This window comes from Puntigrus tetrazona, unplaced genomic scaffold (assembly GCF_018831695.1).
Source record: "Puntigrus tetrazona isolate hp1 unplaced genomic scaffold, ASM1883169v1 S000000233, whole genome shotgun sequence".
NCBI lineage: Eukaryota > Metazoa > Chordata > Actinopteri > Cypriniformes > Cyprinidae > Puntigrus > Puntigrus tetrazona.
This window is the reverse complement of record NW_025047901.1, coordinates 444,838-462,399: the sequence shown is the minus strand read 5'-3', so window position 1 is coordinate 462,399 and position 17,562 is coordinate 444,838. Positions and strand designations below refer to the sequence as shown.

Sequence of the window (17,562 nt, the reverse complement as noted above, 5' to 3'; positions counted from 1 at the left end):
TCGTGACTGAAAAGCATGGAGCAGATTATGAAAAACAAATTATTTGGAATAATGTTCCTATTTATTTTATGTAAAAGATAACGCGCTCTCTGGCTTCTTACAGTCTACCATGTAAACCCATGCTTTCTGGGTTTTATATTATCAACAAAAAGGGCTCAGCGGTATTAAAATGGCAAATATTATGGCAATGTAGTGCTCTACATATCAGGTCACTGACACTTTATCAATGTATGTCTGAAACACAGACAAAATCATTTATGCGTTGCGTACTGGCAAAGAAGGCGTTAAATGATATTCTGATGGAAGGCAAATATTTGGACTACCCGAACAACCGCTATCAGAACAGAAGTGCTTTTAAAAACAAATGTAATAATTAAAGAAACTAGACGTGTTAAGACAGTATTAGTGAAGTTAAAACCAAAAACACAGAGAGAGAGAGAGAGAGAGGCTGCTGGGCTTATTGTATTAGGCATTGAGCTGTATGTGAGAGATAAGAGAGAGACAGATTCGTGTGTGTGTGTGAGGGCAGAGAGGTTCGAGGTACGGGCGTCTTATCATGCTGTTTTGTTCCTGGGAAAATCAGGTGGAGTCATGCATTCAGGCGTCATGAACGAGCATCCGAACACGACACTTCACATCCAGCGCGGCGTGTGTTTACTGCGCTTACGAGCTCTGCGCGCTTTATCTGTGTCAAATCGTATGCAAATAAATACTCTCGGCTCTAAAGTGTTTTTACAGATTCACTACAGCGGATTCTGACAGCACTTCCTCGCATTAGATCTCCGCTGTCGGTTTTGTCTTTATTTCTCGATTCTGCGCTGAAAACACACACGCTCCTGAAGCGGAGAGAAAGTGTCCATCTGTCTGAAATTTAAGCAGCCTACACTGAGACACAAATTCCCAGAGAGGGAGTGATTTCCTCAGGTTTAGCTAAATAATTTATGCTCTCACCTCACTTTAGCATGATGAAGCAATTTTAGCTTGTACTGCTGCACGCACACACACACACACACACACACACACACACACACACACACACACACACACACACACACACACACACAGACACACGCACACAGACTAAAAGAAATATAGAGAACAAGAGCAAGACTTCCTGAATATCTGAATAATTCAAACTTCTAGACAAGATGAACAGAGAAATGTTACTTTTCCTCCTGAAGTGATAAAACGGTGACCCAGGAAGTGGACAGCTACGGCGTGTCCATGAACTCACTACCACTGCGTTCAGGATACACTACTAGTTTACTGCTCGCACCGCATACCACATTACACCACTTCCTCCGGATTTAATTTAGCACTCGATTTGTTCACAGTATCCATGCAGTAATTAGAAGTTTCAGTGGCCACTAAGAATAAATGCATAAATGTGACACTGAACCACGTCGTAAGTCGCTGAGGATTATTTCTAGAAACAGCCAACAATACAGTGTATGGGTCAAATCTACACATTTCTCTTTTATGCCAAAAATCATTAGGATATTAAGTAAAGATCACGCTCCGTGAAGACATTTTATGAGACGTCCTACCATAAATATATAAAAAATTAGTTTTCGAATAGTAATATGCATTGCTAAGAACTTAATTTACACAACTTTAAGGGTGATTTTCTTACTATTTTGACTTTTTGCACCCTTTTTTGTGATCCGGGTCATAAATTATAAAGCCTATTGTCTAAAAGTGCATTATTAAATATTATAGTCTGATCAAATAAGCAGTTCTATTATATGCTATAATTGATATGCTATTATAGTTCTTGATTTGATATATATATATATATTGTGTTTCTTAGTGATGAAACAAAAATATTTGATATTGTTTTAGTATATTTATTTTATTTTGGTTATAAATGTTAGTTAACGAACTAAATTAAAATGATAAATGTTAACACTGGCAACTTGAAAATCATTTTTGCTAGAATTATACTGTAATATCGCTGCAAATAAATAATCAAAATAGACTAGACAATAAGAAAAAGGCTGTATAATAGCAATCTGTATATGCTAGTACGCTTTTCCAAACTTGCTCCACAGCATCCATCCTAAATATTATCCACAATATAAATGTGTGAGATTAGAATCACTGAAGCGTAATTAAAGGTAGCATTTAGATTTTCTGCATGTTATCCACAAGTCATCTTAAGACACTGTAGGACCATGCAAACTGGGTCACCAGCACTGTATCTGAAACACGAGCATCTACACGATCACAGGTCACTAAGAGATGTGATCAGACTCATGGAGGAACAGATCCGATTAGCTGAATGAACCCTTGTGGCCCGTTTAAGAGAACAAGAGATGTGCGGCAGACAGAAGTGAAGAAATCGGAGGTGTTGTAACATTAGAAGGTCAGATTGGTTTTCCTCCGAGCTCCGTACGGCAGGGATTTGTGAGTCAACAGCCCTCCGGCTTCCTGTCAGCGCTCTGAAGCAAACCACGAGGGAACGCTGGCCCTCGAACCCGACACGACCGGCTCGCAGGAGAACAAAACACAAACCTGCTCTCATCAAAGCGCCGTGAAACGCAAAAGGAAGCGAAGACACCCGCGTCCCGCAGATTTGAAGCTCGTGATGTCAAGGTTGTGGGTTCGACTCCTGAAACATGCATGCGCTCTCAAAAATAAATGCTCTTCGTTGGCATCGATAGAAAAATAAAGACTCCAAAAGGAGTTTGCAGCATGCGCCCTTCAAAATAAAGCAATGCCACAGAATAACCATTTTCATAGTAAAAATTCATTCGAATAATTTAAAGAACATGTTCGCACCTTCCATAGTTTCCATAGATCTTTAAAAGGGCTGCTTTTTCTGAGTTTGATCGGTGTGAAACGGAGCGATGTTTGCTTGCTGATGCGGACCCTTGGCGACGGGCAGCCAATCAGATATTAAGCAGCGAGCCTGCGCGTCACGTCAAAAAAATGAGCATCATCTAAACAGCAGGTGCGAGAAAAGTAAGGAATGCCAACACAGCCACAGAAGTTCACAGAGATATTCACACTTTGCTCCTTTCTTTTGTAGTTTTGTCTTTGTTTTGGGTCGTGTCACGCCTAAAACGTGTGGAAAACCCTAGGCGTGCTGATTTCGTCTTCTTGTTCTCCTCGCGCTCGTGTGGCGTCTGCCGTTGCTAAGCAACCATGACCCGCGTTCTCCGCGAAGACGGGCAAGTTTCAGAAAAGGATAAAGCGGATTTCCAGCACTAATTGCTTGCAGTAGCTCCGTGCGGCTATGATCAGCTGTTTCTTCATGAATCCGCAATAACGCGAGGTACGTTTAATAACTTTTAACATCCACAGACTCTTTCCTTCACGCTAAATATTACTGATAGCGGAAAAAGTTTCTTTAGATTAACTAAGATTAACATTGCACTAAGAAAAAGTGGTTCTACGCTGTTAAAAGTAAAAGCTCTCAAAAAAAGCAGTGGTGCCATTTTGGGCTCCCAAAGAACCTTTCACTAAAATGTTGCTCCAAAAACAAAATCTTAATAACTTTTATTGGTACCGCTTTACAATAATTGATTAATTAATTACAGCATTCTTAGTTAACATAAATTTTATCATTTACTAATGCATTGTTAAAATCTCAAGTTGTGTTTGTTAATATTAGTTGATGCGCTGCGACATAAAATGAACTGTTATTAAAAAGGAGAAGAAAATGCTATAATAAATGCCCATTTTTGTTCATGTCAGTTAGTACATTAACTAGTGTTAACAAATGACACCTAATTGTAAAGTGCTTCCAATTTTTCCACTATAAAAAAACCTTCCACGGCTCTTAGAAGTTCTTCAAGAAAAGCACCAGCGCCAATGAAGAACCTATATGTTTAATTCAATTAATTGGTCTAGTCTAAGTGCTGTTCACCGAAAGGTGGTTCTTCTAATCGTTTTTTTTTTTTTTTTTTTCTATTGCATTGCTCCAAAACCCCTTTTGGAGTCTTTATTCCAAATCAAATGCGTGTCTCGAATGTTCTGTGCATCTGCCAAAGCGCAAACCATGCAAACACAGAAGGAACGTAACAGGTGTTGCACTTGACCTTGTGTGACCTCTCCAGTCATGAATTCCTGCAGGATTCGCTGGGAAAGAAGGTCGAACAGTCAGAGAACGGAGTTGCTGCATAGTATTTGGCAGGAACATCTGAACGCGCTCGTTCCGAAATCACAGAACAACTGCGAAGCACTCGTCGAGAAAATACTAGCAGGCTAGAAACGCCAGCGAAGAGAAGTGGAGTAGAGATGAACAGAGAGAGGGAGGAAGAGAAATAGAAGATTAAGCCCGATGTGTGTTAACTTTCATCGTGAAGGTTAGTGCTGGATATTTACAGGCCACGTTGGCTAAACAAAGACTGATATGCTGAGAGACCATCATAAAAATCAATACATCAGTAAACCCCCACCTGCATCGTGTGTGTGTGTGTGTGTATGTGTGTGTGTGTGTGTGTGTGCACAGATCACGTTTCTAAGGCTTCTGCCTACGCCATGATCAGAGCAAGAGAGCAAAACCTTCTGGGATTCTGCAGAGGACCAGACCACACACACACACACACACACACACACACACACACACACACGTGTTTGCATGTGGCCTGTTGCCTTCAGAAACGTCTCTTCATGAGCTAAGGTTATAAGAACTCCTTATTATGAGATGCATGTATATAAACGCCCGCTTTATGGTTTATAGAGTACAATTTGTTTGTGTTTATTTGGCCCAGGAGTGCCGTATCCTATTCAAGTAGCTAGACGCTCAAAGTGACATGGTATTGCGCATAAAGTCACAGAAAAAGAGTGTTTGTTAGAAAGCAGCGCACAGCACAGTGACTATATTCACAATATAACACAACTTCACTGCCAGAAAACGAGGGTGTGAATTAAACATAATACTAATGAACAGACTCTGGACTCTCTTGCAGGCACAGACAAGAAACACACACACGTAAAATCCGTCTGAGCGTGTGTGTGTGTGAGAGAGATGTGGGGTGAGGGTCTGTTTTTGGCCCCGGGGGCTTGTGGGATACATCGAGAGAGATTTGGTCAAACAGTGTGGCAGATATGAGCGCAGGGCTCATAAATACAGTCGGCATCATTAATATTTCAGGGTAATGCTTCAGTTCTCTAATTAAACTTGTGGCTGATAGATGCCATTGTCCCATCATTACCTTCATCAGCTACAGCCGCAAAGATTTCATTAGCACTAATGACAAATTATCAGCACTAGTCCTACTGCTACTACAACAACTATGCCTTACATTATTATTATTATTATTATTATTAATGCAAGTACAATCACATTTATTCTAAAACTTTTTCTTTACATATGTGTAATTTTTAGTATATATATCATCATATTGTACCAGAAATGTTTATTTGTTTATATATTAAATATTTTAATTTAAAAAAATAATTATATGAATTATATGTGATGAATAGACACACACATAACATAAAAATAAAAACTTTTGGCTGCAAGACAGCCCGTTATTGTAGTTATTATTATTATTATTATTATTATTAAATACTAGTCAAAAATAATTCATAAGATCGGTAGAATTTATTTAATATATTACCATATAAAAAAATAAGAAAGATCTCCTAAATCCCTCTAGAATGACAAAAAATAGCAAATCATAGTTCATAACTACAACTTATTTAAAATAACATGCCATTTTATGTAATTTCCCAACATCCTGTTTTAATAGAAAATACATCAACAACTGTGCGTATCAAGCCGTCTTTACGTGCAATAAATACGAATAATGAGTCATGATTAATGAATGATGAATAAATAGATAGTATTCTATGATAATACAGTGTATTATTTTATAATTACACACGTTGCTGATCTTTTATAGTGTTTTTGTGCCGTATTTTGGCGCAGACTCGCTCGGCCAAGCGCTGCTGCAGCCCTGATGAACCACACACACACACACACACACACACACACACACACACACACACACACACACACACACACAGACACACACACACACACACACACACACACACACACACACACACACACACACACACACACACACACACACACACACACACACACACACACACACACACACACACACACACACACACACACACACACACACACACACACACACACACACACACACACACACACACACACACACACACACACACACACACACACACACACACACACACACACACACACACACACACACACACACACACACACACACACACACACACACACACACACACACACACACACACACACACACACACACACACACACACACACACACACACACACACAGACACACACACACACACACACACACACACACACACACACACACACACACACACACACTCGCTCTCGAGTTCGAGCACATCCACACCTTTTTTCTGAAATGGGTCAGAGGTCAGCGGGCGTCACGTCGGTCCTGATGCTCTTGACTGACATCATTGACGGCTCCTTAAAGGGCCGATTATTCCAGAATAAAAGAAGGAACCGAGGAGCTTTTTATAAACAGGATCTTGAAGAGATTTACGGTCCAGCAGACAAACAGAAAGCTGAAATGAATTCGGACTCTGGGGAGAGAGCGAAGTCTGGGCCGAAGCGGTTTCATTCTTCAGAGTTTCCCCTGATTCTGGAGGTCAGAAGAAAGCGGCCACAGCTGCCAGAGAACAACAGCAGCAGCAGCATTACATCAAATATAGCTGCTCTTACTGGTACGACCGAGCGCGGCCCGCTTCTGAGCGTCCAGAATATCACACGCCGCAGTCGATAAGCAGCGGTGGGAACCGGAAATATAATGCCACCGCTCTAATTCTGATGCAGCTTTTATCTAGATGAACACGAGATCAGACAAACACATTACACAACATTACGCTGCCTTTCATGCTGTCGTGGGCCAAAATCCGAGGCCGTATATAATCCCAGAATGCATTGCAAAAAATAATAATAATAAAAAGTTGGTGTCTGAGCTGGAAGAATTACAAAATAACAAAAAGATGAAATTAAATAAAAACTACTTTCAGTGAGGTTTTGCTGTGAGACTCATGTATGATAATAAAAATAATATATTTAGCGAATAATTGATATCCTTTTTTGTTACAGTTTTAGCAGCTTGTTGTGTTTTTATACATGTCTAAATAGTTTTTAGCACAGTTCAAGATATTTCAGTGCCTTAGAAATGTCATTAAACAATTGTTACTTAAAATAAAGCAGTACGCTTTTTTTCGATTCACAAGTAGCAATATCGATCGATGCATTTATTTATTTGAATGAAATGCTTCCTATACATTCAAAGTCAGTCCCTCGTCATATTTATTAAGGGTACTGTACACGTTTTACCTAACTCTCGAACATAAATAGTTTGCAGCTTGCTTATTTCAGACAGCATTTGCTTTGTCTGCTTTAACAGACGGCTCGATTAAACTCTGCGTTTCTCAGAATATATTAAACTATCACATATTGGTCACAAGTTCAGCACACACACACACACACACACACACACGCGAGCGCGCCAGCAGAAAGAAAAAAAAGAGGCGCTCAGAATGAAAAGACGTGCCGTGTGCATCGGCGCCGAGAGAGAAGCGGGGAAAGGTATCAGCCCTTGTCAATTTCAGGTATTTACACTTTGGTGGTTCTGGGTGTTTTGTCCTAAGGTGGCACCTTTAGTGCGGCAGATGTGTGAGAGAGTGGCATCCCGAGTCGCGCCCCAGGGCCTGCTGGGTAATTCGGTGATGTCAGGGAAGGGTTGAGGAGAGCCGAGCTGACAGACTCCAAGACCAGAGGGCACAACTTCCACTCAGCTGGATCAGAGGCCTGCAAATCGCTTATGAATAGTCATTAGAGTTTCATTACCTTCTCCTCCTCCTCTCTCTCTCTCTCTCTCTCTCTCTCTCTCTCTCTCTCTCTCTCTCTCTCTCTCTCTCTCTCTCTCTCTCTCTCTCTCTCTCTCTCTCTCTCTCTCTCTCTCTCTCTCTCTCTCTCTGTCTCTCTCTCTGTCTCTCTCTCTCTCTCTCTCTCTCTCCTCTCTCTCTCTCTCTCTCTCTCTGTCTCTCTCTCCTCACCAAATGTCTTTTGTCATTTAATTGGCATTTAATTGGCAATTGATTTCTTTCTTTCTTTCGCCGCTCTCCAATATGACAACATGTCACACGGTTAAACAGCGGTGGCGTTCCCGAGGGGATCCGATCGAGTCTGATCTCGGAGCGTTCGCTTGGACTTCTTCAAATCGCATCTATAATTAATACCAAAGAAAATCACAAAGCATAATATGAGCTAATGCGGGAGTAACTACAGTACATTACTGACTCGTCGTTATTCAGCAGTCAGTTTATATATATATATATATATATATATATAATGTGAATACTAGATTTGACATCTTTAGATCAAATGTTTTCTGGCGCCCAATATTGATAAAATCGAATTAACCATGTTTTTTTATATGCGATTATAAATACAGCAAATAAGCAGAAAAGCTACGTGAAGCACACAGCGTTTTATTGAATCAGTTCATTTGGACTCTGATTGCCATTTTATGTCTATAAATAGCATTATTTAGTACGTGTAACAGCAGTTTTTTAAGAAATATATTTTTATAGTTTTAGTTTTAGTTATAAAATTAATTGACTTTAAGATTTTCTGCATTCTATGTCATGCACTGCGCGTTTTCATTATAATTTAATTTTAATTTAAACCTTTTTAATTTTTTTGGGCATTTTTGTAATTATTTTTAAACCTAAAATGCATTCAAATAAATGCATTAATTTGTGTTTCAGTTTTGGTTATTTAGTTTTTTTTATGGTTTGGACTAAGGTCGAGGCCATTTGGTTTAGGTCTTCTGATTTTAGTTTTAGTTAACTACGACGACCCCGCAGGCGAAGCGGTCCGGTCTCCATCAGTCTGGAGCGCGTAGCGTGTTAAACCCGTTCCCATCATCCTCCAGTAAAGCCATCAAACACGCCTCGCTCTGACAGGTGAGCCGACGGCCCTCCATTCTCCTCCAAAACCTCCGTCTCTCAGCTCCGCGTCTGACACGCTTCAGTTCAACTCCAGCAAGCAGGCCAGAAAAAACTGAACAGAGACAAGTGGAGAGAGAAAATCTGAGCTGTGTGTCATGTTCTCGGTTGTATCTTGTTTCCGTTCACTGATTTCAGACCTCTCTTTTTTTGTCTCGCTACAATTCTTTCGGTTAGCACAACTGTTCTCGACATTGATAATCATCAGAAATGTTTCTTAAAGGAGTATTTTTTTTCCTGCTGTGGAAGTCCACGGGGACCCAAAACAACTTTCTTCAAAATATCCTCCTTCCTGTTCAGGTTTGGAACGACTTGAGGAACCACTGGAACCATTCCTCATATCATCGTCATATCAGAATGAGTTCAGAAGGATCATGTGACACTGAAGACTGGAGCAATGATGCTGAAAATTCAGCTTTGACATAAATAACAGTTTAACAGATATTCACACAAGTTTAAAACATTCTAGTGCTGTCAAATGATTAATCGCATCCAAAATAAAAAGTTTTTGTTTTATAAATATACACACACGGTATATATTTAGAAAATATTCTCATGCATATATTTAGTACTGCTTTCAAACTATTAATTGCATCCAAAATGTGTAGTGTGTATATTTATTATGTTTCTATAAATACACATGCAGCATATATTTTGAGAATATTTACATGTATTGACATGCATGCATTTATATTCAGATAATTTATATAATATATAAATAACTTAAACACTACGTGTTTTTCTTAAATATACTGCACGCATGTGCATTTTATATCATGATAAATATACACCGTATCTATTAAACTTTTTTTATTATTTTGGATGCTATTAATTGCGATTTTATGAGAAGAGATTTCAGCAAGCAGGCCAGGAAAAAAAAAAAGAAGCTGAACAGAGAGAAGTGGAGTTCACGTGTCATGTTCTCGGTTGTATCTGGTTTCCCTTCGGTGATTTTAAACCTCTCTTTTTCCGTCTCCCTGCAATTCTTTCAGTGTGTGATGAATACCGGCGTGTTTCCCATTGTGTGGACGTATCTGAGCGCGCGCGATTATCAGGCAGGTACACGAGCTCCGCGTGCGTGAATGCTGTCAGGGCCGCTTAATAAAACACGATCCGTCCTGTATTTACTAAACAATTTCTCCGGTCGCTGCGGTTCGTGGGAGCGCGCATTGTTGCTGGGAAACGTGAAGCGGCGGCGCTCTCCTTTGGCTCGAAGCGCGGGTTGATTACTGACTCACGCCTTTAATACGCCGCATAATGAGCAAATCTCAGCAATGCAGGAGCGCCATTCCAACTCAACAATGTGAGCCGGTAATGCGTGCGTGTGTGTGTGTGTGTGTCGGAGGCCCATGCATGCGTGTGTGTGTGTGTAATAATGAGAGTTGTGCTGGGTAATGTTCACTCTATTGTAGCAGAGCAAACACAGCGGCGCATTTAACTGCTCAGACGTGTTTCGAAGAATAGCAGCGTATAGCAGCTCTCTCTCTCTCTCTCTCTCTCTCTCTCTCTCTCTCTCTCTCTCTCTCTCTCTCTCTCTCTCTCTCTCTCTCTCTCTCTCTCTCTCTCTCTCTCTCTCTCTCTCTCTCTCTCTCTCTCTCTCTCTCTCTCTCTCTCTCTCTCTCTCTCTCTCTCTCTCTCTCTCTCTCTCTCTCTCTCTCTCTCTCTCTCTCTCTCTCTCTCTCTCTCTCTCTCTCTCTCTCTCTCTCTCTCTCTCTCTCTCTCTCTCTCTCTCTCTCTCTCTCTCTCTCTCTCTCTCTCTCTCTCTCTCTCTCTCTCTCTCTCTCTCTCTCTCTCTCTCTCTCTCTCTCTCTCTCTCTCTCTCTCTCTCTCTCTCTCTCTCTCTCTCTCTCTCTCTCTCTCTCTCTCTCTCTCTCTCTCTCTCTCTCTCTCTCTCTCTCTCTCTCTCTCTCTCTCTCTCTCTCTCTCTGTCTCTCTCTCTGTCTCTCTCTCTCTCTCTCTCTCTCTCTCTCTCTCTCTCTCTCTCTCTCTCTCTCTCTCTCTCTGTCTCTCTCTCTCTCTCTCTCTCTCTCTCTCTCTCTCTCTCTCTCTCTCTCTCTCTCTCTCTCTCTCTCTCTCTCTCTCTCTCTCTCTCTCTCTCTCTCTCTCTCTCTCTCTCTCTCTCTCTCTCTCTCTCTCTCTCTCTCTCTCTGTCTCTCTCTCTCTCTCTCTCTCTCTCTCTCTCTCTCTCTCTCTCTCTCTCTCTCTCTCTCTCTCTCTCTCTCTCTCTCTCTCTCTCTCTCATGTGATTGGCAGCTCTAGAGGTTGCCAGCGCTGTTTCTTCAAACCTTTTTCAGTGTAGCAGGTGCGCCGTCCTGGTTAACAAGCGATAATTACACATTCTCTGCCGCCCAGACACAGATCAGGTCACTGCCACAATTACAGGCCTTGTTTTAGCACGGCTGACAGAGAGAAGCCTTACCGTCTCTATCTCGCGGCGCTCGGCGCTGATTACTGCAATGAAACTTGCGCTAAAACATTAGTGTTCACGTCTGCATCGCGTACGTTGAGTATTTGCGTGTCAACTATGAAACATTCTCATGATCCTAATAACGCTGAGAGATAAACGCCAGTCAATGAAGCCAACATTAAAATAATTTACTTGCTGAAAGTGTTTTTTTGGAGGGTTACACTAACTTGTACTGTAGTTTGGGGTATTTTTATTCGTCAAGTGCGCATTAAATTGATCAGAAGCGACCTGTTAGTAAAGATTTTAAATAAATGACATGCGAATCCCGCAAAAATAAAAGGCATGACTGTTTCTACAAAAATAGCTGCGCGGCACAACTGTTCTCGACATTTATAATAATCAGAAATGTTTCTTGGGCCTTTCTGAAGGATGGCGTGACACTTAAGACTAAATTCAAATGACGTTTTGACATGTTCACACAGTAGCTAAACAGTGGCTTGAAATCGAAATATTCTTTCACTGCATTTTTGATCGAATAAATACAGCCTCTGTGACTTCTCTCACAAAAAATTAAATAATGTGTAAAAGCCGCATGCGTGAACTCCAGTAAAAGCTCTCTTTAATGTGATATTCTCACACTCGAGCGGGTTTCTCTGTTACGGAGCGAGTCAAAGCCAATCTCTCCATCACGTGAGTTTAAACTCACCCTGCGCTCGATGCACTTTGTTTAAGTATCTCTGCTTATTTCTGCGGCTAATCTCTTCAGCGCAGTTTTTTTACGAGCTGTTAATATTGATTGGTGGGTAAGACGGAGCGGGATGCAATCACAATAACAGGTTTCATTAGTGTGTGTGTGTGTGTGTGTGCGTAGAGCGCACATTGATCAGTGTAATGCTGAGACGCACCTTGAAGAATAATGAGCACTTATTTTAATGACCATCACAATTATCAAGGTCACTGTACGTGCGACAGCTGCTGAAAGAGACGGCTTTGCCTTTACAGTCTCCACTCATCCTCTGCTCTGCTTTTATTCCTGTCTTTCATGGGTTTCGTGAAGCGTGCGGCTCCCTGTCACTCATTCAGAGCGTCTTGTAACCCGCCGTCCGCCGCCGTCTCAAAAAAGCGTGCATGCTTCAGAGAGCGTGTCTTTATTAGCACACGTAAACCTCTCCTTGAGTCCTTCAATCTGAGCTCAACTATCTAAAAATACAGCCCCGCACTCGCTGGCCTTTAGACCGATGTCTCCTGAGGCATGGAGGACATTTACTGTAGTAAAAAAAAAAAATAAATGAAAAACAAGGCATGAATAGGTGGTTCTCTCAAAACTGTGGAGAGATCAGAAAGAGATCTCAATATAAACTCAAATATTTCTGACCTGAGTTGAAAAAAAAAAAAAATTTTTTTATATATATATATATATATATATATATATATATATATATATATATATATATATATATATATATATATATATTTTTTTTTTTTTTTCTAAATGTTCTAAAATAAAGATTGATTTAAAAAAGCAAATTACATAAAATGAAGATATATAAATTACATAAATTTTTACATTTCTTTTGAATTACATTCTTGAAATGTACAATTTTACTGGAAATCAAGTCCAAAAATACTTTTTAATTATATATATATATATATATATATATATATATATATATATATATATATATATTCTTTCTTATTTATTAATATTATTTATTAAATACATTGTTTATTCATTTACATTTAATTCATACATTTATAATTTGTCCATTGCATCTTTAAAGTTATCATTACAAAACAATAAAGTCTCTAACTCAAGCTTTAAGTTATAATTTAAGCTACACTAACAAATAATTTTGAGTCTCGTTTCAGTCTGTTTTAATGTTCTTTGTAGGAATTTTACAAGAAACTACAAAATAACAACAAAGTTGAGATGTCAGTAAAACACACGCAGGAAAGCAACACCGAGCGATACCAACCTCCTGAATACTGAAGCATGTGTGCTATGATGAGTCTGATTGATTTACACCAGATGGACGTGAACACACACACACACACACACACACACTATGCAAGAAAGGTAGTCAGACATTCGGCACGCATGTGTGACGCATTCCAGCGCACCGCTGTTGTCAGTCAGACTTAAATTAGATATGAGTTTATCTAATTGTTTGAATGTCATCTGGGCAAATCCCGTCCGTCTAACCCACATTCCCAGCAGTCCTCAGTAATTCCCCGGGACACACAGCTCTGTCCGACTGCTGCCCTCCCTGAGCATAACGCAGTGTGTCGGAGCCTTCAAACTATCAATTAAGTTTTAAAAAGGTGTTCTCTATATTACTATAAAAGAGAGAGAGAGAGAGCTTCTCCAGAGACCCCAGACTCTCTCTACGCTTACACCCAGGCCTTAAAGGGCTAGTTCATAGAAACATTTGATCATTTGTTGCTGCGATGCTGCAGTAAGATGAAAGGAAATTTTATGGTGGGCCTTTTTGAAACATCCGTTCGTGTTTGTGCCCGCTGTGTACTATAACAAAAAAAATCTATTAAACTTATAGATGGGAAGAAAGCTGTGGTTGCGTGAACTTTAGCGTAAGAACAGCGTAGCAATTTATAAATCGGACAGATTAGCTTAATCGTACATGAAATAAGAAATGCTTCATTAGGTTCATTTTAATACACTAAATTACATTTATAACATCATGAGAAAGCCACATATAGGTCACAGTGTCAGAAACACAAAACATTGTTTTAAAGTCAAATTACAGTAAAATTTAGCGTTTTACTGTAAATTATGACATGAATTTAGTTTTTCTATTGCACTGTTCCTATCGTATTGTACTGCAGAATTACATCAAATTTTCCATTAAATCTAATACAGTTTTCATTGTATAGAGTAAAGGTTTTTTAACAGTCAGAACCAAAACTGATAACCATAAAGTCATTGTTAAAATTTAATTTGGATCGCTTTCAGATAGATTTTTTTGATACTACTTGATATACTTGTCTTTATAGCGTCGCTATTTTATTTTATTTATTGTATTTTTTGAGAACCATTAATTATATAAATATGTAAAAGAGCAGCGTGAACATTCTGCAAAACATCTCCTTTCATCTTCCACAGAAGAAAGAGAAGAAGAGTCTTGTTTTTCAGTGAACTGTTCCTTTAATCTGTCATCTGGTGTTAGAGCTCATCTTTGGTTTCACCTGTGTGTGTGTGTGTGTGTGTGTGTGTGTGTGTGTGTGTGTGTGTGTGTGTGTGTGTGTGTAGCCAGCAGCGCTGCTCTGTTTTGCCGTGGGGTAGAGATGAACCCGAGGCTGTTGCCCTTGCCCTGTCAGAGCCCCTTTAGCGTGAGCGATCTCTTTTCAAAGGCCGGTCTGACGCGCCGCAGAGACGTACGAGATTCAAACGGAGTGAAGTGGAAACTAATCGTCTGTTTCTTTCCCACCTCGACAGATGAGAGACGAAGCGCAGCAGCTGCTAGATTTCAATCAGGTGAGACGTCGCAGGAAAAAACGCATCTCTTTGAAGAGCTCTAGAGAGCAATAAGTGCATAAAAGCTTGTATGCGTGTGCTTTAGTAAAGCTCACCGGAGGTTCGACATGAAAGGCTTACGGGGAACTTTTCCACCTGCATTTGCTCCGTAACATTTATATCTCAGGGAACGACTTTTTTTGATTCTTTTGGGGACGTTAAATACATACTTGATGCATAATTTTTTTAGATATATAAAATTGCCGCATGGAGACTCAGGTGAACTGTTTTGAATGACGGGAACGAATCACTGAATCGTCGCGGTTTGAACTGATTCAAACTGAATTCAAATGATTTCAAACTGCATATTTTTGGCAACTATATTGCAAATATTGACTTTGTCATACAGAGATTTGACATGAAAGGCTGACTGGGAACTTTTCCACCTACATGATATTTAATATATATCCTGACACATTAGTGAACCTATTTCATTATATTTAATCATTACGAGCACCATTATCAAACTAAAAAATAATATATTATAAAGAATACAGAAACTCTGCTATTTGGGACCCAAACGAATCACCGAATCAGTTCTGAACTGATGAAAAAAAAAAATCGCAAACTTCATTAAATAATTTATTCATTCATCCATTCATTCATTTGTTCGTTCCCTTTCAACACGTCTGTATTTTCACAATATATTCACAAAAATTTCCACCTGCGTTTATGCTGTAAAACCGATATCGCTGCAAAGAACTGTTATGTCGGTGTTATATTTAAGACATGCGCTTACATGTATGTCAACTTGCATTGCGATATTTAATCATTTTCAATCGTATGCGCTGATATAATGATGCATAATAATAAACGTGCACGTATTTTAAAGAGGGCTTAAAAATGCCAGACGGAAAGGTGTGCACGACGCGGACGAATCAGTGTTTGGAATCAGTTCGCCTAAAAAGCCTGTTCGTGTTTTGCAGCTGAATTTTAAAAGGAGAAACGCTATTAACGCATCAGCATTTCCACTCTCTTCCTTAATTTTATATCCCCAGCATATCCAACCAGAAGCATATTGTTAATTTTCACCGTGCGGTCCAGGTCAGAGACACGCAGCCTCTTTCCATTTCGACTCTACAGCTACACATAAACAGAAGAGGAGATCATAACTCTTATTTATGTCGTTCAATTTGCCCGCGCAACTCAACAATTCATTTTCGTGATCAATTGCAAAGGCTTCGGGCCTCAGGAATCCATTTTCCGTGACACGCAGCAGATCTCGGCACGCATCCTTTCCGCCGGGAATATCCACACTCGTTTTTACGCGTCCTTTCTTCTCAGTCTGCTTGCGATCGCGTGGCAGGTGCGTCACCTGTTTACAGGCTTTGGAGAGAAATCAAACGAGCGCCGCGCACCAGGTGACACGCATCGGCTCAAACGAAACGCTCCCCGGTTGTCGGGAGCGATTGCGGGGAAAATAAAGAACAGAAAAAGGGCGTTCGGCTTTATGGATATTCAAATAGCGGCCGATTTCAGCGCAAGTGTATTTTTGATATTTCCGCACCCTTTCTCCCATAATGCAGGTTTTTATTTATTTCTTTTCTTTCCAATCATTACACCGCTTTGCAGGCGGCGGGCCTGAGCTCTTCTTTGCTCATGGACACGAAAATTCATTTCAATATATTTACCTCTATGAATATTTTTTTCTCTTTCGGTGGGAAATAATAAAGAGTAAAGTCGGCCTGCCCAATGGTGGAAGCTCCACAGACGCATTAGAAAGGGAAATTGCACTCAGCAGGATGAAAAATCATTGTGTTACCCCAGGTGAAAAATATTGTTGCTTTGCTTAAAAGTGCATGCAAGGCAAGCCGCATTATTAGAATGTTTAAATATTAATTCTTCCAGCGGGTAGTAAAGATGATCGAGACACTGTGTCAACTACTTTATTTTTCTTGCAGGGGCCACAGGAACGCTCTCTTTCTTTCTTTCTTTCTCTCTCTCTCTCTCTCTCAGGTTTTCTCTCTCAGCAAACAAACAAACAACGGTTTCATTAGAGCAGATTTGGGCCGCGCTTCAGACTTTAATAGCAAAAGCTTCTGGGATCCGCAGATTTCATCATTTTACGGCTGTTTGCGTGCAGATGAAAAGGAATAATTTAAAGACTCCAGTTTGTTCTTTCGAGGTAGATTTAAGTGATGCTAAGAGCCAGGATGTTTCAAATCATATCATCACCGCTTCATCTTCTGCACCGCTAAAAACCCTCTCCGTGTGTGTGTGTGTGCGTGTGTGTGTGTGTGTGTGTGTGTGTGCGTTCAAGAATCCTCGAGCCACATCTGAAGGAACGCCAAAGCAAATTACAATTGATCCCACATGTCAGTCCGTACAGGTAACAGTCAATAATCCGGGATGGCGAGCGCAGCGACAATCTGTGTCGAGTAATTAAAAAGAACTGTCTGTCTCTCTCTCGCAGGAGCTCAGACGCGCCTCTCGAGGGCTCTTCACCCCGTCGTCGCTACAAAGGGAGCGCAAATTGAGCAGGATTCTCCAGTTTGCTCACACAAAGCTGGCTTATTTCTGAGGATCTCTTCTGGCTTTCAGGTAAAGTTGCTGGCGTTCCCAAAGAGCGGCTCCGCAGAGGATCCGCCGCCTGAGACGGATCCGG

The 17,562-nt window shown here is 40.3% G+C and overlaps 1 long non-coding RNA gene across 2 annotated transcripts in view; it reads right to left on the bottom strand.

Annotated features, from left to right (window-relative positions):
* LOC122333285 overlaps nt 1-17,562 on the bottom strand; it is a 54,135-nt gene that overhangs the window by 19,091 nt on the left and 17,482 nt on the right. Inside the window, exon 4 of one of the 2 annotated variants that reach the window (XR_006248613.1) lies at nt 8,105-9,073. The exons of the other annotated variant lie outside the window; for it this stretch is intronic. This is a non-coding gene — a long non-coding RNA (uncharacterized LOC122333285). Of the gene's footprint in view, nt 1-8,104; nt 9,074-17,562 lie in introns of those variants that run through there. 2 annotated transcript variants of the gene reach the window in all.